The sequence below is a fragment of the Plectropomus leopardus genome, chromosome 1 (assembly GCF_026936395.1).
Source record: "Plectropomus leopardus strain MGB_pleo_1.0 chromosome 1, ASM2693639v1, whole genome shotgun sequence".
In the NCBI taxonomy this organism is placed as follows: Eukaryota; Metazoa; Chordata; class Actinopteri; order Perciformes; family Serranidae; genus Plectropomus; species Plectropomus leopardus.
In genome coordinates this window covers 21,898,676-21,919,905 of record NC_142176.1, presented here as the reverse complement: position 1 = coordinate 21,919,905, position 21,230 = coordinate 21,898,676, and the positions used below count along the sequence as shown (strand labels likewise).

Below are 21,230 nucleotides of genomic sequence, written 5' to 3'. Positions count from 1 at the left end.
AGATCCATGAGGGACAAACTGAGGCCATTTGCTGCCTGATTATTTATCCCTGCACTGGTGCAGCTAACAAGGTTGCACATGACCAAGGTTAGCTTCCTGGGAAGGGAACATGTGTGTGCAATAATTTACCGCATTCAGGTTTAATCCAGAAACTAAAGACAAACACGTACACATGCATTGCACCTGACTTTAAAGTTACACACAGTACATGTTGCACGGTAGCAGTGGAGTACAGAGGCAGAGTGAAGCAGCTTTTCGATCCAACTGTGTTTGTTAATGTTTGCTACTGCTCACATTTTAACTGTTACTAATACCGATTCTGGCACCTGGAATTCAGTGCCAGAAATCGTGGTGGTACAATGGTACCTTGTCTGATGCTTTCTCTGATAACTATAATTTCATTTTAGAGCAAACTGACGCCGAAACTATTGCATGTGGTCATGGAGATCCATTGTCTCCCTCCTGTCTGAAGTTGAACCCACTGGCTCCCCAGAGATCTGTTGCTGGTCTTGGAGCTTGGGAGCTTGTTTTCAGACTACAGGGCACTTTGTGGCACTTCAGTCTCTTGTCTTTATACGATGTTCTCATTCTGATGCGCTCTGAGGTGATGATATTTGGCTCCGATGGATTTAACGTGAACTAATGCACAGTAGTACTGACATAATTCGGTTGCTACCCGTAAAAGTACCAACTTTGGTACCCAATCAAATGTTCAAACAGTTCTCACTGTATTTTCTAATTCAGTTGTACATACACTTACCGTATATACTGTATACATACCTTACATTAGTGCTATTTTTGAGGAAAATGTGTCTTTAGATAGTCCAGGCTTTGGCATACTCGACAACAACAATACTAATAATCATATATATGTATGTGCGTACATACCACTTAAATTTGCTGATTTTACTGTTAAACTTGCACATTGTATCACGTTAAAGGAACAGTAAAGTTTTTTTTCTTTCCATTATATGAAAAGTAACTATCAAGCTGTGAGCCTGGGTTGTGAAGCTATGATGTTTATATTATCTCATCCCTATATGCCTCCACTCTCACGCCTTGTCTTTACCTAAAGTGTCTCTTTTGACAAGAAGCCTTCAGTTCATCAGTGTTACTGTAGCTCTTGAAAGCTTTTTGCTTAGTTGACCAATACAAGAATGCCAACCGAAGTGAGAAGGCATCAAAGTAATAGCTAGTCACTGTGCATGAATAATAACGGGGTGTGGAGGTCACAGCACCTCTTGGCGTGTGTGTAGGCATCGGCTTGATTTTGCTGTCAGCTGCGATGGAGTTTGATTGGAGTTTGATGCTGTGCTCTCACTGTGTGATAGCCCTCCTCAGCAGATGACACCAGACTGTTCAAGGTGAACACTCTGCAGCCCTGTCTACATGCATGCATCTTATCACTGTCTCCCTAATGGTCCTTCACTTAGCTCTGAGGCATCTTCTCTGGCACTCAAGCCAACGTCACCCTCTGTCATTTCAAATGTTCACTTGCCCCAGTAAGCAGACACAGGCGTCGGGCTCTTTTCTCCTCCATGCCACTTGACAGAAAGGGACTGCAAAGGAGACAAGAGTAGATGAGAGGAAAAGAAATGAAGAGTGAGAGGGGTGTTAAAGTCGGCAACACTGCACTTTGTGTCAGAAATGGCACATCTAGCCCCTGTAATCTCTGAAGCCATGGTGTGGTGCGTCAGTGTTAAGTTGATACCAAGCTTTGGGCCTCTGTCTGTGGACTCACACATCTGCAGCTCCACTGTAGCACCCCATAATCCCACTCAAAAGGACAGCTAAGTGTGTGTGCGCTAAAGATTCACTGTTCTTTTCTTCTGAACAAAGTATTCTTGCTTCTCTCCTCTCATTCCCTTGTGTTGCCAGTCTGCCTCTTGGCCCCACAGGACCCCCTAAAGCCTATGGGTGATTCCAGCATTTATCCTTTTTCTTCAGAGTGACTCTCGCCAGCAAGGAGCTCATTCTCTTACCTTGGCAGACTGCCTGTTCCCGGAGGCCCGATGTCATACTGAAGACCTGTTAGTAGAGTTGAGTAGAAACCTATACTTTTAGTTGACCTTTGTGTGCCTGGCAGACATAGTATTAATGAACGGACCTACGCTTTATACAGTAGCGCTAACCTTGTTGTTAGTGGCAAAGATTTGGTGGGTGAAACATTTCTACTGTTATCTTATGTCTCATTTATATGTTATCCATCTGCAGTAGTGCCAAACTCAAAACACCCTACACAAACCTCCCACAAGATGTCTGTGTTTTTGTAACTGGGTTGACTTTTCCTCACTATCTGACAGATCCACTTATCAGTATAACGCCGGCAATGTAAATCATGTCGAGTAGAAGAGGCAGAGGGCGCATTTGTTTGCTCTTTTTTTAAAGCTATACTGTATTCTGTTTTATTTATGGTGTTTTCTGTATTATAAAGTCAAGTTTGTTGTGCATCACTATCATGTCATCGGTTTATCTTTTGCGTGCTTCTCCATTGTCTGCTCTCCTGCTGCTGAAGTCAAGAGTATTTGATAGGGCTCTTGACACAGCTGAGCCTCGGAAACTCACCTCCTTTGTTCTCTCAGGAAAGGGTGCCAAATTCAATGGACGGTAGTAAATAGGAAAATGCTTCAAAGTCAGTACTTCTTACCCGATGAAGCAACAGACGTATTTGTGCACTTGGCACACGGTGAGATTCTTTGGCTCCTGGATAAGATAGAAAAATAAACATTCAATATTTGTGTTGAAGCTGGAGCATTATCACAAATACTGCACCAACCATACCAGACCTAATCTTATCAGTGACATCTACTCAGGAGAATCTCTTAGTTTAGCAGAACTGAACAAATCACAAGGGGGAAAAATGCTCTTTTTTTACATTCAGACACCTGTTCCCACATTAGAGTGGCTTTGGCAGAGCCAACCGCAAGCAGTTATTTGCTGGTGGTCAGCATTTGGCCTATCTGTGTGGATTAACGGTGAGAATGCTGACCTGGGAGCTGGTCAGCCGTGATGCTGTCACACCTGAGTGAGTGGGCTCGACTAGGGCTGCAGATAGGCCGTCCAGGGGGCCGGGGCATTAGGGAGGTAGGCTATACTCAGTTGGAGAAGCATTTTGGCTGATCCCTATATGCAACTACAGTTCCTGTCTGTCTTCCATACCAATAACCTCCAACAGAGGTGAAGCTTTTGAAATGAACCGCTGCATAATGGAGATAAACTCAAGTCATGGGTCATAGCGAGAGATAAGAGCCTGTATTTAACTGGGCAGTTTATACATCATTTCTCTGCCTTGGAGCAGTGGATAGCTTGAAATAGGCCCAAGTGTGATTGCATGGGACAGAATGTGTTTGCCCATGTGTGACTGCAAGTTAATGTTTTTCTGTGAGTGTGTGCATGATTATGTGTACATTTTGTTTAACCGTGTTTGTGTGGAAAAGAGAGGGAGTGACTCAGAGTTTGCTTGGATGTGAATGGGAGTGGAGAGAATGAGCGTATGGGTGCGGGCCTGTGTGCGTCTGTTCTGGCAGTGAACGTGATTGTGTTTTGATTAGGTCTCAGTGGTGCGCCAAGTTCAGGCCTTGTTGAGATTCTTGCCGCTCTCACATCCCCATCGCTTTCCCAATTTGACAGCTGATGGGATCTCAGATGGAATGTGCGTGTGTGAATTGCCAGCAATATACATAACAACCTAATTTCTCTCCTTCATCCCTCACCCCCTTTCCCTACCTCTCGCTTTCATTCCACTCCTCTACCTCCTCTCTATTTACCTGCAGTCATTGCTCTGTCTCCTTTCTTTCTGTCTCTCCATACACCTCCCATCCAGGGTTCACGAGCAGTGCCAACCTCTGCCTTTTAGGCTGCAGTTTTTCATCCTGATGGCTCCATGCTGTCACAAGTCCCTTGATCCAAAGTAATTCAGGGATAGTAGGTTAGCCAGTGAGCAATGCCAATAGCACAGCGTTCTCTCAGTACACACTAGCTTACCGCCGTGAATGTAAAATGTGTTCTCTGTTTAACACTTTCACCAACTGCTGATTCTTTTTTGTGCACATGATTGTGCGTACTGACTGTCTTCAAATCTATTAGGTATTTTCCAAAAATAAGTTTTTTTTGTGGCTAGACTCAATAATGCTTCCATTGGTATTGTAATAACAAACACTTATTTCAGAGATGTGTTAAAGGTCCAGTGTGTCTGGTCCCCTTGCTCAGAGTCTGCCATGTTGCACCACCAGGTTTCTATAGTAGCCCAGATTGAATTAACCAAACACTGGCTCTGGATAGGGAAATCCCCATTTTTCCATTTTCACGTCAGCCACTGTAGTTGGCAGTCCTTCAGTGAAGAGCAGCGTTGGAAAAACACAGATCTCTTATTAACTTGATACTGCTTTATTTAGTTCTGCAGATAATTCTTATTGTTAATTTGATTTTAATATTATATGTAGCGGGCACAACAGTGGCTCAGTTGCTAGCACTCATCGAGCGCTTCTTCTTGCCCTGATTTCGGTATCAGCATACAGTCCAAAACTATTAACTGAAGCAGAAGTTAAGACTCTAAATTGATATTCATATGTGTTCACAGCTTGTGTGAAGGGGGATTTTGTGATGATGGATCTTTCCAGAAACTTAGTGAAAGTTTCTGAAGGAAGGTTTCCACTATTTTCCACATACTGTTTTCCCACAGAAATGTATGATTTAGATTACATGCTATGTGTTTTAGGGCTACACGATATGCAAAAAAAAATTGAAATCATATTTTGATTTTGTTGACAGATATTGCAATTTCAGAATGAGTCGAAATGTCAGTGTTAATGAAAATGTTTGCATTTCATTTTTACGGACAAAGAATTGAAATGATAATGAAGTGATTTTTGCTGGGGTCTTTAAACAAGCATGTTTCCTTACATCTGGAATATGATTTTATAGGCCGAGGCATCTCTATAGCACCACAATGCTTCATTTATACTTGTATGTTGTGACACATTTTACTTTTTTTTTTTTTTTTAAATGCATGTCCTGTGAAATTGATGCATTTGGCCAAATTGCAGTTTTGATAGTTATTGATTGATTGTGCAGCCCTAATGGGTATCACGCTGCCCACTGTTGTCTGTCTATTTATGACTGTTTAGCAGTATGACCTTGTTGGTAACCATATTTGGGGTAGCTCTTCATTCATTAAATATCTGCAGTGGGCTTTAATTGTGCGCACATACCCTTCATGTCTGTTTGATACAAAAACAGATTCGTTTTGATTCGTTTGGGAGTCATTATTCATTTGTCAAGCAAAAATAAGTTTTCTGGTCAAAATTTAACTCAGGATATGTGTTAAATTTGTATGAAACATGCAAGGGTTTTCTTCTTTCAACTACATTATTACATATTAAAGTGTGCATCAGTAACTTTAATTTGCCTTTGAGCATTATCACCTTTTCAGTATACTGCATTCAGCAAATAAGAAATCAGTGTATTATGCAACTGATTAACATCACAAGGAAAGTAAATGCACCTGGAAGGCATGTTGTTGTTTCAAAGCATGTCTGCATGCTTACCTACCTGTACTTATATGTACTTATGCGTGAGACTCTACAGATCTATTAATGTGAATTGCAGGTAATTTTCCCTACCCTGTAAACATGCTGTATCACTCACAATTTTCCTCCTCCATTTAATGGTTTTCTTCAGGCAGTAGGGATGCAACAGTACACAAAGTCACAGTTCAGTTCATACTCTGGTTTAGGAGTCATGGTTCGGTACAGAAAAAAAGAAACCCTAAATGCACAAGGATACGTTTCTTTTCATTTATTTTGAACAGACAGTAGGTTAGCGTGTCAAAAGACAGACAAAATTCTCCTGCTTGGGAATGAGTTTGCATTTTGCCCTGAGGCAGCTTTGGTAAACTTTTTTCATTCTAAAAATAAAAATAAAAACATTTCAAACACTTCTGTATTACACTGTACTAACACTGAGCAAACACTTTCCCAAAAGTCAACAGGTCACAATAGGCTCTTAAACTGAAAAGTAACTCTTACGCTATGAAACTGAAACTGAAAATGAAAAATCTGAATAATGAAGAATAAAACTTGAAACTTGTGCATAAGGAGGAGTGTTTAAGTTAGTTATATTTAAACATTTAAAGCATCCAAACATTTATCGCCCCGGCGATCGGCACATCAGGTTGATGCCATCAGATGTGCGTTAGCAGGTTGAAAGTGTTTCCATCACTTCCTCTGAAACTGGAGCTGCGCAGACACACTGTCCTTATCTTACATACAGATCTCTTTCCTTTACTGTTGTAGCTGACCTGGAAACTGCAGGCAGGTCTTCCAGCTCGGGGACTTCATTTCATTCACCATAATATGACTGACTCCCACACCAATATGCTTGTTGTGCTAACCTCAGCATATGTTGGCAACAGCTTACTGCTAAAAATTTACATTCAAATTTACAACTCACAATTGTGATCTCTGGTGTTAACATAAATCAGAATACCCCCCCCCCCCAAAAGGTTTTGGTCTTCACCTAAAATTACCATTAATATGCATGACCTAAGAAAGACTCAGAACTGACCTCCTGGCCTTAACAACCCACTGACAACTCCTTGGAAATATGAATCTGCCCACATACTGTAAATGAGAAATTTTAATTTGGAGCATCCTGGGGGACAACATTTTGAGGCTGTCCATGTGATCTTGTTATGGACAGATGCCAGAGAGAAGAAAATTTTCATTATTAATAATAATAATAATACATTTAATAAAAATATGTCATTATCATCTGAGGCTGTGCCTGCAAAGGTCGTTTACATACATATGAATAAATTATTTTATTAATAGGCAGTATTTTTTTCAACATGACTACTTCAAACTTGATAAGGTAACAAGATAAACTGTGGTACAGCCGAAATAACTGGTTATTTAGTTTACTGGTTAAGGTCTTTCAGATCTGATTGTTATGTTAAACTCAAGCATGTTCCTCAGGGTTCTCTTCCTGGGCCTCTTGTTTGACGTCATCTACATGTTTCCCAAGATAAGAACTGACAACCATGGTTATGTTGATAAAAAAAAAATACCCACAAACAAACAATAAGCAGTAATAAAAATTATATTACAGAATACTTAAGAAATTGTAGTTTTGACCTAGGTCTTGTAGGTAGGTGGTTAATGACTGCCATATAACCTATGTAGATCACATCCAAGGGAAATACCAAATATGTCCTGATGTCAGCTTGTCGGTTTGCAACTCGGTGTTAAATATCACTTTATTAAAGTTTATGATAACATGTCCGTTTGCTTGCATTCCTCAAAAACTCAGATAAAAAGAGTTACAGTTACACTAAACCCTCATAAACACGCTCAAATTAAAGCTTAGTCAGCACCCTTAACCTCATTGTTTCATTTCAAACCTGATGTACAGGTGAACTTGTTTTTAAGGCCTCTCTTAAATGAAGGCACAGGTCTTGTTTTATTTTGAACTTTTTTTAATGTTCTTTAAGAATCCTGAAAGTTGAGAATACACGTTATATATTCGTGTGTGTGTGTGTGTGTGTGTGTGTGTGTGTGTGTGTGTGTGTGTGTGTGTGTGTGTGTTGTATCTGTCAGTGCATATAGGGCTCTGTTTCTCTGTGTTTGCATAATCCAGCTTTTATCCAACAAAATAATGACTTTGTGTTATTAATCAATCAAAAAATAAACCTAATGCTCATGTACTAGATAGACATGGAAGGCAGCTATAGCTATTTCATAGATGTTCAGAGCTCGAGAAATGGTTGATCCAGTTTTTAGATGGCTTGATATTACCCAAGTGACATGCAATACATTTTTAAAGAGCTAGAAATGTAGCCTACTGTGTGGTTCTGAGTTAAAGCTTGTGTGAAATGGCTGAATATATACTGAATGAGTGTTTGTGGGATGGTAACATGGGAAGGTAATGTCCATTTGTGCATGTTTATTGATGGGAGTATGAATGTGGTGATGGGTTAGGACAGGGCTATGGTAATGAGCCTTGGCAGCAGCTTGCTTTAGTATTAAATGCACATATCTTTCCCTTTAAAGGTAGTAAAGCATGTTGGCATGCAGTGAAATGTTTACAGTGCTGTGGTTGGCTCCTGCAGCATGTCCGGCTGTGGAGGATATTATAGCAGCTCACAGCTCTAATCGCTCATCCTTGGCCATCAATCAAAGCCTCGCCCCCTCTCCTCCTCCCACCCCCACAGAAATTATGAGGTCCGCATTACAAGGACACTTTTAATGGAATCCCAGAATGCCTACAATCATCAACCCCTGTTAAATAGTTTTCTCATTATTCTTGTTGTGTGTTAGGTGGAATTCTATAAATGTGTACGTTCTGGTGTTTTGTGGCTGTTTGTAACCTCAAGGTTGCTGAGAAGTGTGTAAGGTGAGAGATTTTACTGCAGGCTTTTGAGAGTCAAGCTCTCGGTATGGAAGTGCAGCAATAAAGATCAGCTCAAACAAAGATGGGGGATAACAGCCGAACGATGACGGTATCTGAGAACCGACAGTGTTGTGGGTTTTTTTTTAACTCCTAAAGTTCATCATATAGTGAGTGATTTTTTGTGTCTTCCTGCTTGTAATTCGGGCTTTATATATATTTAAGTATATTTAATATTTAACTCCAGCTTTATGTATATTTAAGTATATTTAATATTGATTTGATTTTAAAATATTTAATTATCAGACGGTTGAAAGTGTAGGGCAACAAGGGTCTTTTGGTAAATTGTAGAACATCACCATTTCATATTATATTCTTGAGCCAACTAAGCCACCAGGATGCCCCCCTGCACTGTGACTTATACCCCTTTCCCATCAAAATTAGTGACTGTATGCAGGTTTTTTTTTTAAATGTGGGAAACCCACAAAAAAACAGCAAAAGACTCCTTGTTTTTTTGTTTTTTTTAATGTTGTGTCATGTTTGGTGTAACGAATGCAATACAAAACATGTTATTAAACAGTAAAAAGCAGCATGGAGGCCAGTGACACAACATTTTCAGGTTGTGTTTGACTACTAGCGGGGTGTGCCTTGGTTGTTTATCAGACAGATTTCTCTTTTAGGCCGAACTGGAGTTAGGAGAGCTCTGATTGAAGCAGCAAAAAACGTTGTTAGTTTGACATGTTTGAGTTAATTTACCTTACTTGGCACTGCATACCTTGCAGTGTGACTACTGCACATATGCACACCATAGTGTTAATGCTGAAATTATATGTTGTGCGGCCCTACAACTTTAAACAAAGACTGTAAATAAAACGTATTAAACACAAGGTTTATAAAATAACATCTTTAACTGAATGTACTCTGTAGCTTTATATCTATTTATCTACCCTATAGGGTCACATTATATGTATCAGTTAAAGCTAGGCATAATTTATTGATTCTGATCACATTTTCTCGGTTTTATTTACATCCCAGTCAGTTCTTTTGTGGCAGAGAGCATACACACTTGAGGACATTGGATACGATAAAACTTTTGTTGTACTGTTTAGCAGGCCTACAGGAGACTTTAACCCCTTAAAGAAAGTTACACTTTGATGAGGGTTTTTTTGTTTACATATGTGCAAGAAAAATTCAAATATGTTTTTAGATAACTATCTTTTGGTCTTTATGACGTGTATGTCTTTTTGACTTATTTGATATCTTGTACTGGATGTATGCTGTAGCTTTATATGAGCTTATTTGCCCCACAGGGATACTTTGTATGATTGAGCTTCATCTACCCTTCATCGTTTTTCTGGTTTTGGTGAATCTACACTGCACCACAGTTATCACAGTTTTTTAAAATATTTTTTATGTGTATGTTTTTATATGTGTATGTCTTTGGTCACTGGATGGTGCCTTTAAGGCTGTAATTTGATATCTTGTACTAAATGCACCCTGTAGCTTCATACTAATTTATTTATTTACCCTATAGGGATACATTTACATTTACATTACAGTTAAGGCAGAGCTTGATTCTTCTACTTCTATTTTTATTATTGGTGGAGTGACATCACAAATCATAAATCTGCACTGACCAAAGACATACACATCAGAGGTTTTTGAATAGGACCTTGCTTTTATATATATTTGAATTGAATGTACGGTCTATCTGGTTGCGACCCCCACCATGCGAGGCATTTTTGAAATGGAGTTGATTTATTTGTTGTTGTTATTTTGTAAGCGCACTTTCTGTATATAAGGGGTCATTTCCCGCTTATTGCTCATGATGCTGATGAAGATTGTTGGTTGAAACACGTTCGTCATGTTGCTGTCATAGGCCCAGAATTACATTATTGTGTGCTGACGTTCAGTTGTGTCGCACATTGCTTTTTGTGCCGTGCACCTGGAAGTTTTTCAGTTGCGGTTTGGAGCGTGCTCTTTTTTCCTTGTGTTATAAAATAACAGAACAATATCGATACAGTCAGTGGGACTTCCTTTTGAATTCACAAATTGGAAAGAGAACTACTATGTCACATCATGGATTTCAACTCTACCTTCTTTAGATATTGGGCAGATTTTTTTTGGTCTTTTAGGCCTAGTCTTGAAATCTGTCACAGATTTAATTTCCGCTTCCCTACAACATTTCTTTTATCTTGCCAGGCAAGACAAGATGCAGGAGATGAGACTAAGCAGAGAAAGAGTAGTTGTTTCTATCAGCACCAGCTATGTGTTTTAGTTCGTGATGAAAAGAAGTCTGGCTTTGTTTATTAGTAAAAAAGAAGTAGGTTGCTATGCTGTTGACTGAGCAACACTAATTAAAATCCCTGTAGAGCTAGGACTTTTCTAGCTGCTACTAAACTTTGCTTTGCTTTTGAAATGCATTTCTATTTTTAGATGATCCAATTTGTGTCATCCCTGGTAAACTGTGTGTGCACGCGTGCGTGTGCATGCGTGCGTGTGTGAGACCATATCTATGAACAAATGTGCAGTGATTGTGCTGAAGACTTTTAGAAGTGGTTGCTGGTGTGGTTTAGCACTTGGAAAGAAAAATGTGATTTGTATGTGATCCATTTACAACATTTACTATGTTATTTTCTCAATTATGCATACATAGGGAAACAGTGATTGTACACATCCATATAAACTGCTTATAATTATATAGACTATTCTTTTTTATTATGATATTTTTGAGTGTGTTTTTTTTTATTTATTCATTAATTCATTCATTTTCCTACCTCGGGGGCAATGAAAGGAAGAGGCCATGTTTCATGTTTGCCGCAGTGCTGTCTCAGTGCAGGCAAATAACCACACACATACACCGCCTAGCCTATATTACATGCGCAGATGTGGAAGGCAAGAAATAATCGGTGGTACTGCACAAGACAGGTGTCAGCGTGTCCTCTTCGCCGGCCATAAAAGTTAATTAAAGAAAAGGAATTTTTATTGTGCTCGGTTGCTCAAGCACAGGCACTGGGCTGCTGCTTAATAACAGGCTCTCCTGGAGCCCTCAGAGCAGCCTCTCCTGCAGCTGCTGTCAGGAGGTGTACAGCTGAATAATAGCTGGCTGCAGATGTGTGTACAGCATGTAGGTGTGTACAGTACAGGGCTCTGGTAATTGTTTGCATGTTTTCTGGAATTCCAGTTTAGATATTCATCCCTATTCAATATCTACTACCAGTTAGGTGTTTCCAGTTTACCATTAGTCCTCCACTGATAACTCTGCCATGTATGGCGTACATTATTAGACATACATTTATTTTTTTCTGACAAAGAAGTAGACCTGAAAAACATGAAACTGCAACAGGGACAATTTGACTATGGCCGATCTGGATCAATGTGGCCAATTGTCTATTTTTTGTGTAAATCCTGTAAGAAAATAAACCTGCAGAATAATTTGCTAAGATGCAGACAATACTTTCTTTCACCTAGCTTTGTACTAAACAACGAACCCTACTATACAGCATGGCTACCCATATGGAAAAGCTTGCAGTGAATGCTGTATGGTCACTAGTGTATATGATTTAAATATGTTTAATGATTTAACTCTGAAAGAAGATCGTTTAACATAAAAACATAAAACATCAGAAAAAAATTTGAATTCTATAAAACAACAACAAAAATACATTGAAAGTGCATGAATAATCTCATATATACCCTTACACAATAATAGACATTTCACCAAAATAAAAACAAATGAGAAAACAATCTATATAAATGCACTATACTTCCCATTGTTAGTGGTCTGACATTCTTGAGCAGGATTAGAATAGCCTACCTGCACACCAGGGATTCCCAGGAAACATTGCATGCATGTAATCTTGCATTACTATTTGTAGTTTTCTTTCATCCATATCCACCTCACTTTTTACTTTCACTCTCTACATCTGTATGAGAACCGTAAGAAGTTACTGCAAATGCAAACCGAACATTTCCCACTGCTGCTGGTTCAGATTGAAAGTATTCAGCTGGCGAAACACTTTTATTGTAAAGCATTCACAGCAAACGCAACGTATTTTTCATTTAGGCTAACGCTGACAGAGATCGTTCATCAAAAATGCCTTAACGAAACGAGTCATTCTTGTCATTTTTTGACAGCAGATCATTTTAAGATATAGCAGGAAGTATTGGAACAAGAGGGAGCAGCTACAGTGGGTGATTCAATAAGGAGCTACAGGAGACAGGCTGCACACTTCCAACTCCTCAGCAAGCTAACTGACTTAACTGATCCCTGCTGTTGTGTGTGAAAACTACTTAGGCTTAGCACAGCATGAAATCAGTTTGTGGTTGCTCATGGCAGTTAAGAAAAAGGCAAGTTATTGACTAACTTCTTTATTAAAACAATGTGCATTTGTTTGGGCGCACTGTAAACATACATACAGGAGTTGTCTTGATTTACCTCAGGCAGAGTAGCTGCTCAGGAAGTGTTGTGTCCAGAATTGTGGGACCTGTAGTATTTAACCGCATTTGCTGTTACAACCAGTAACCATGGGTGTCACCAAATTGACCAGTACTGAAATCAGAAAGGAACTTTTACCTTGATGTTCATATTATTTACGGCTGCTGATTCAAAATTCAGCAAAACTTGGCCCTAGTATTTTAATTCTTATTTCCTTGTGTTTTTAAAAAGGTATAATATGCAGGATTGTCTGTTACTGTTTGTAAACATGCCAGCAACAATGAAAGTAAAAGCCAACCCCAGATTTATACTTGTCTGGCATTTCACCTTGCTCCTTTTGCATTTTTTGCGCTGTGTCTCCTGAATGCCTGCTACTTAAGTTCTGGCACCTGGTTGCCACTGTTTTATAAAACCCAGACCTCACCTGAGCACTGTGGGGGTGCATATATAAAAATACCAAACGTAGAAAATAAGAAAATTTAAGCAGAGTGCAGAATCTCTGCTGAGACGTACATTACCACACGCCTCTAACGGGTCATAAGCGATGATTAGGAGGGACTGCTTTTGTATGAGTCCTTACATTGGTTTTAAGAGACATCCTGCATGTTTCTTTAAAGAAAGGCAGCTGTGCTTGCAGGGTTTGCTAATACCAAGACTTGATAGGCTACACACTCTTTTACTTTACTAATTTAATCAATAATGTTAATAATTGGTTACGTTACATTAAGGGATGTTCCTAATTGTTTAATGGTATTTGTATGCTGTGCCACTTCAAGATGCTTTTGCTTTTTCGTCGGCTCATTTTGTGTTAGTTATGTCCAAAGGTTCTCTGGATAAAGGGAGGCATTTGTTTGCAGCTTGAATGTGGCTGTCACACATGCTAATGTATTACTCAGACTTTCACACTGTAAAGAGAATAGCTACAACACACCAGGGTTGGGCGATATGAATATCAAAATAATATTGCAACATTTTAATTCTGTATCCTGATATACAATATATATCTCAATATTTTTAAATGTTTTTTAAACTGATGTTAACTACTAAAATATAAACTTATTGAATAACCTGCAGGTACTATAAAATTTAATAAAGTAGCTACTGTCATATAATAAAGTTGAATACACTACTGTTATAATAACATTTAATAAAATATAGTTTTAAGGAAGTGAAAGTACTTTCATAATAAAATGTTAGTATTCTTATAATAAAGTAGGTCAAAGCAGGGCTGTGGTGCCTTTATTTTTAAGGACCTGGCTTGTTTCAGGCTGGAAGTGTCGATGTCTTTATTGATGACTTGAAGTTTCCGGTCAACAGTTGGATGTTAGTGTTAGGCAACAAACAAACAGCTCTCCAATTATAATACCAATATTTGAAAGACGCATTAGTGCTCTGTGGTCGCAAAATGTGACGAAATAGTCAGGGTCTGGAGCTCTGCAAAAGCCCTGATTTGTGTGTGTGTGTCTGTGGTGGAGAACTGTAGAGAGTGAGAGAAGTGAAATGCTGGTGGGTCATAAATGACTCAAGAATATACGTATGTAGTACTTGATGTTCGCGATGGTCATTTTATTAATCGCTCTTGAAACAAGCCACAATACCTCAAGGATTTTTAATTTATTGCCCACCCCTACAACACACCCAGATCAGATACACCACACCCATCCAGTCTTACGCAGGTGCTAATGAAGCATCTCATAGGAATTAGCTCCTCTCTGAATCTTAAGGAAAACACTACACTGGGTAGTTATTGGCTGATTGTGCCAATTTGCTACCCTCAGACTAGAGGCCTACATGTAGTTCAACCTTAATTACCAGGAAGAACTTGGTCGTAAATGAGGTGGCAGTGAAGGAGATGAGAAAGGGAGGAGGGGAAGGGAGGAATGATGAGATGGAGGGGGAAACTGAGAGGAGAAGAGTGGTGCAGCAGTAAAGGATGCATTAAGCAATTAAAGTTGGGGAGCAGCAGAATGAAGTGATGTGCTGATTTTTCCTGTAATTGTCATAGCTATCGCCAATGATTACAAGGCGAGCAGAGGAGAGAGGAGCAAATGGCAACAGTATGCTGTACATCTACATGCTGCTTTGACAGTTTCTTATACATAATCACAGCTAATCGAATACACACAAATACTGTCAATATAAAACACACGACACGTTCAGTGCTGTATTATGACAAGCTAATTCTATGTATCCCCTAGGTAATTAGACTAATAAGATCCACCAGAATCAAATTTGCTTTCATAAAGCCAATACTAAGACTGAAATGTATCTACATATTCTCACCATCTGCACACTTATGCTAAAATAATTATGTATGCATCAATATTTGATGAACAACAAAGACGTTAGCGCCCTGCAGTATTTTTGAGCTTGAGCCATGGGATTATGTTAACAGTGTTCACACAACCTCATCTATGATTCATTTATTGCCAGAACCCAAGCCACCACTGTTTTACTCCTCGGAGCTTTGTCGAGCCTGTCTGTGGGAGATAGCCAGTGCAGAGACAGAGGCGAGGCTGCAGAATGGAAACATAGGTATAAAAAAGAAGAGAGTAAGATGACATAGAAATGTAACCTTTTGTGGGTGTTCAGTTTGAAGCTGTTACTGCAGTCCTCTCTCCCCCATTCTCTGTTTTGCTCCCTTCAGTCCTTCCCTCCCTCCTCTACTGCAGGTCTCTCCAGCCCTCATTAATGCTAATATATGCAGCCTGACTGGCACAAAACCAGCAGGGAGGGGTCCTCTCCCTTGATTACCAGCAGTGAGAGCGGGGGGTGTGGGAGGCTGGGGCGAGGGTGACCTGGACAGACACCTCATTTAATTTAATACATTGGAGCATGCAGCAGCGGGGGAGTTGAGGCGAGGGAGGGAGATAATCAAGAGGCTGGGCCCTTATAAATGTGCTCTGAGATGACATGGAAGAGATTGGATTTGGAAACGAAGAGCAAAGAAGAGCAAAGCCAAGCGGAACACAATTGATTGATTCCATTCAAGTGATCGCACCCACTGATGAGGAATGAGTTATTTTAATGTTTTCTGAGGGAGGAGGATCTGATGAGGTTTTTTAAAATTCAACATGAGTATTTTCATTTCCCAGTCCTTATTCAGCAAACTCACCCATTTACAGTCCCAGCTGCAAAAATAAATAGTCACCATAAATCCCGGTTATACAGCAAAATACTCTGAAAACAGCGATCTCACCACAGTTACAAACATGGCTATTTTATGGATTTACAGTGCGACATAGAAAACCTCCAAACTTTCGGTTGCTATACATAAGTAAATAGTATCAGGAACATCCAAAATGATAAAATTTTGAATTTGTGAAAAAAAAGAAAGACACACAGTCTTATTGTGGTGATTGTGGCTATGAAAGATTCTAACACTTTTTTTCCTGCATTCTGGTGAATTTATGTGCAGCAATTTGTGCATCAATTTATGGTGTCAGGGTTTCCTCACACATTCATTGATCTGTGGCAGCCCGCCACGATTAAAACATCTACTGCCATTTATTGATTTTATTTTTTGTGGCTGCATCGTTCATCACGAGTGTTATCAAGATATATATACCATTCGGTTATTCATTCACCACACTCTCAGAGCCCAGAGCGTACTTTGGCTACAGAGGGAGCAACAGAATGGCAGGTTCAGTGACAGTGAAACATGACCACTCACTGAGCTGGTTTTAAAAGTTTTACTTCACTTGCCTCTATAACAGCTGCTCCTCTCATCCGTCATTTTGATCTGATCATCTCCGTATGGATTGACAGCTCAGTTATCCACTCCGTGAGTCAAACTCCTCAAACTGCTGCTGAGGGAAAAATGAACTCCTGAAGAGTACTGCCCAGGCTGCGTTCACAGATCCGCAAAAACGGCAGAGATACAAAATAATCTAAAAATGATGGTCTCTGACACAGTGTCAACAAAAATGCTTTATAGTAATAGTATTTATCGCAGACTTGTTCTGTTGTTTAACATTACTACATATTGCTGAGGCTGTTTCCATCTTTTGGTCAATCGGTGTAGGATTTCACTGTCAGCGGAAGATGGGAAACTGACATGACAGAAGTTAACATTACACAGATGTTCCCTGATCTCTGGCTCTGCCCCAAAACTCTAAGAGGATTATTCTTTTAGCATCCAGGCCCCAGAATTCAGAGCTAATAACCATGTCAGCCAGTGGCCCCAGTTCAGTGCTGCAACTCTTTAAGCTAAGGTGATACCTGAACCCTCTCATCCCCTCACTTCTGAAGATGAGCAGTCCCATCCTGGGGCTAATGGACCCCTCAAGACGTCAGCTGAGGGTTGACGCACCACCCACCCATCCCTCCATCCATACTGTGACGAATGGCAGGAAATCAGATGGTGGCCATGACAGGCAGATTATGAAATCCCTCTGTCTACATGACTTAGCCCCGTCTCTGCTTCTTAATCGTTAAATGTGATTAAAGCAAACAAACGAAGCATTATTAGATTAGTCAGAAGGACATGGAGTCTTTGTTGCTGATTATCTTTTCCTTTTTAATGAAATGCTGCTTGAAATTAACATTGCTTTCACTAATTTGATTTAGCATTGCCCCGAGAAATACCAGACAGCTCTCATTTGTCTGCAGACAGTTTGAGATCCTTGTCAGGGTCTTGAGATCAAATGTTGGAGTAAGGCAAACATTTCTGTTCTTCTGTAAAGTTCACAGGGGCTGATTGAGTTACTGGTGCTGAACTGTATGTGCATTACAGATGATTTTTGGTGAGACCAGAGATGGGCGAGACACAGAGTCTTCGACTGAGACACTGGAAATGTATTAGTTTTGTAAAGGTGCAAATATAAAGAAGCAGATAAACGGGAAACTTAATAACGACTAAAAGCAGATTGTTTAATTTAGTCTCAAAACCAACACACATACAAATCAGGTGCGGGCATGTGACTTCATCAGATGACCACAAGTGGAAACCATCCTTGCGAGGGAGCATTTCTGCTCCCTGTGCACAAATACAGTCCTGCGAGTTCAACCCTCCTTACATGCTCTCAAGTGCTTAACACCCTAGCTCATCAAATTGACATTTGAGAATTTTGGAAGCAGGAAGGGGATGGACAATGGCTGATGTGTTTGCTCCTTGATTGGTCACATTGAATATTGACCATGACCTTTGGCTGTTATATTATATGCTTGAGCTGTATACGTGTCCAAAGAATGCTATTAAAACACAACATATCTCACATATCTTAATTGGAAAATGCAACATTCAGAAAAAGGTCCAATTAGGAATATCCAAAGAGAATATGTTGTGTACATGACCTGTATCGAATTCAGAAAAATGTCATATCACTGACAGAATTTATAGAATAAAATTTGGAATTAATAAAATAAACAACAAGCGTTTGCTGATACTGTCATGCTTACCTTTATTTCACTTAAATTCAACATGGATCCTTTTTTATCAGTTGTTTCACCAGTTAAAACAACTCGTACTTACACTTTCTGCACAATTTTTTTATGTAACTCCGCACTCTGGTAACTGTCTATCTTCCACTGTTTCAGTGATCAAACCAAACAACCAAAGGTCATAGTTAGTATTTAAAATGACCACTTAAGAAGTGGAGACATCAGCCACTGTCTATTCCATCTTGTCGCCAAAGCCTCAAAAGTCAACTTGACGAGCGAGCGGGTAATGAGCTCTTGGGTGGGCATACGAAAGGCTGAACTTGTGCTCATCACAACCCCATGCTCACGTGACCGCGTTTGTGCGTGTTGGGCAGAAATGTGTTACGTGCATGAGCGTGGTTTGGATGCGAGTCTAATTAAATTCCATATAAAAGTCGCTGTCATAGTGAAATGAATATTGCAGTGGTCACATCAATGGACTCTCAACTGTGTTAGCGCTGATAGTGTTTGTTCAAAAGCTGTTGTGTGCTTGAATTGAAGAGGTTTAGCGTTTGCATGAATGGCATGTGTGTGTGCCTGTAATTGGACGCGGGTGCTGCATTGTTGTTGAAAATAATCCTGTCAGCATAATCCTCCTTTGTGAGGTTCATTAATTGCATTTAAAATTGGATGCAATCTAGCTGATTCAGGCCCTGCTTCTGAGCCTTCCTCGGCTTTTTGCCGCACAAAGCCCCTGTCGCTTCAAAGGCTAAAGGGTCGTGAAGGAGGTTTTCAGATTTTCATTCAAATGTACGCTGATTTTTCATCCCTTTAACCTGTAATGGTGTGGCTGTGTTGTGTGTATGGTGGCAAAATGAATTTAACAGCTAGCCATCTTCTGAGTACAGCTGCTACTAACCACTGATACCAGCTGTGTTGCACTGAGGGCAGTGGTGATTACTCTCATTTTTAACAACAGACCTTGAAACAATAAAGTGCAATATATTTTACATAATATATCAAACACTTCTCTGACAGCATATTGTAACTATACCAGGACGTGCATTTCATGTTTGTTGCATATGTACACTGCTTTCATGGTGCAGCATGTAGTGATATTTACAGCTGCACTGAATTGGATTGGAGGCTGTTGTGTACTCATCTATATGGTAATGCATTATTTGCATGTTTACCATGCAGATAATTCAGGATCAGTGACAAATTCATATATTTGTTTGTTAACTGGACAAGCATTTTTGGTAGAAGTGTTGTTTAAATGACTGAATATCTGTTGTTGAAAATGTGACAGTAAGAAAGGTGAAATATAAAGTTAGCATTATGGATACAGTGTGGATACTTAAACACATTCACACTTCCATTTACACATTAAGTCACTCCAGCTATTGTAAATGCACAACATAGCTATTAAATATTTTCTGCAATTGTGTTTCTTTCTTTTCCTAGGCCAGGGTTTGCTTTTGAACCATGGTCACCAGGCAGGTCCTCCATACAAAAAGACCTGGAATTGGGAAGCACTCAAGCAGCCCACTGTTTGATCGAAACACAGCTTTTTCTTGCACAGCCTTGCCTCTGAATTACTTTCCATTTTTATTTTCCTGAATGAAACTTTAGGAAATCCATTTAGGATGGCCTTTGCAGCTTTGGCTGTCAGAGATACAGGCGCTTAAAACCAGAGGTCACCTCCACACTTGTTTAATAGCTACTCAGAGCACCTTAGTGAGTGTGTTTTTGCCCTGACTGGCAATAAATACTCATGGACGGGGCTGGGTTTATCTTTTCTCAGTGTTTTAAAGGGATACCTTCCTCTTAAAGGAATATAACGCACAAAAATACAATCAAGCACTCTACCTCTGTGGACTTGAATAGTGGCTGTAAGGATGACATGTACTGTCACGGTAGTTTAAGTTCACAACCGTTACAACAGACTCTAACGGCTCTATGTCCACACAAATGTCTGGGACATCTCCTGCACCATAATTCAATACCCCACTGTCCACCAGTATCTATGTTACTATCACTAGCATTTTTACCAAAATATGGTGAAATACACAGCTTCTATTTGTTGCAGCATTGTAATGGCTCATTTATACCTCCCTTGTGTACAGAAAATAGATGCGTCCATTTTCAAGAGGGCAGAGTCAAAAGTTTCAGACACCTCAAATAAGGCGAGGGTGGAGGACATCGTAATAATGTACCTTTTAAAGTTTGAGATTTTTGGTGTGGGGCTGTATGAGATGCTTGTGTATAGTCATTGTATTACATACAGTAGCTAGCAGTTGGCGTGGACCTGGTTTGAGAAACAGATGGGCACGAACCCCAAATCCAAGCATTATCCTGCTGTATAGAGGTGCTTATTAAAACATATTTTAGCCACTTTAAAAAAAAGAATCAATAACAGTCTAAGTGGACGTTGAATTCAGAGTGTTTTCACCACTTAACCTCACCGTTACACAGCCCTTTCTTTTGGTGCTACATTTTTCAACCATGTAACTTTCGTATTCCTGTGCAGAGGCCCAGCTGAGCCACCCACGGCACACTGCCGGTCAGCTGTACTTCCAAAGTGCTGTTAACAGCTGCAAGAGTAACTTTGTCAAAAGTTTACTGAAGAATGGAAGAGCAAAAACAACAATTACCACTGCCACGGTTACTTGTTACCGCTTGTCCTGCTAAACAGGCAAAGAAATGAAAAACAGAAGCAGAAAAGGCTGCCACGAAAAAACTTTGTGATAAAGGAAGAGGACAAACTCGTGTAAACGTTGTGATTGCCTTTCAGCTATGGCGACAACTGAGGGAGTTTAAAGGCCTGAAAAGTTTGTTTCATTTTTGTTTCTAAACATTTGTTTTAACAATATCAGCCGTTTTCTTACAGCTGAATGAGACATCGTTAGTTAGACATAAGTAGTTGAATGAAGTTGAGGTCCTCTCTCCCCTCTGATGTGATGTGGCGGAGCTCATGCATGTGAAGGGGGGGCGTGGCTTTGGAACGGCCTCCGAGGGCAGGGGCAGTAATGCTACTGTCAAATTT

General features: G+C 39.8%; 1 protein-coding gene; it reads left to right on the top strand.

The window, feature by feature from the left end:
- LOC121942405 (uncharacterized) overlaps positions 1-21,230 on the top strand; it is a 188,989-nt gene that overhangs the window by 94,826 nt on the left and 72,933 nt on the right.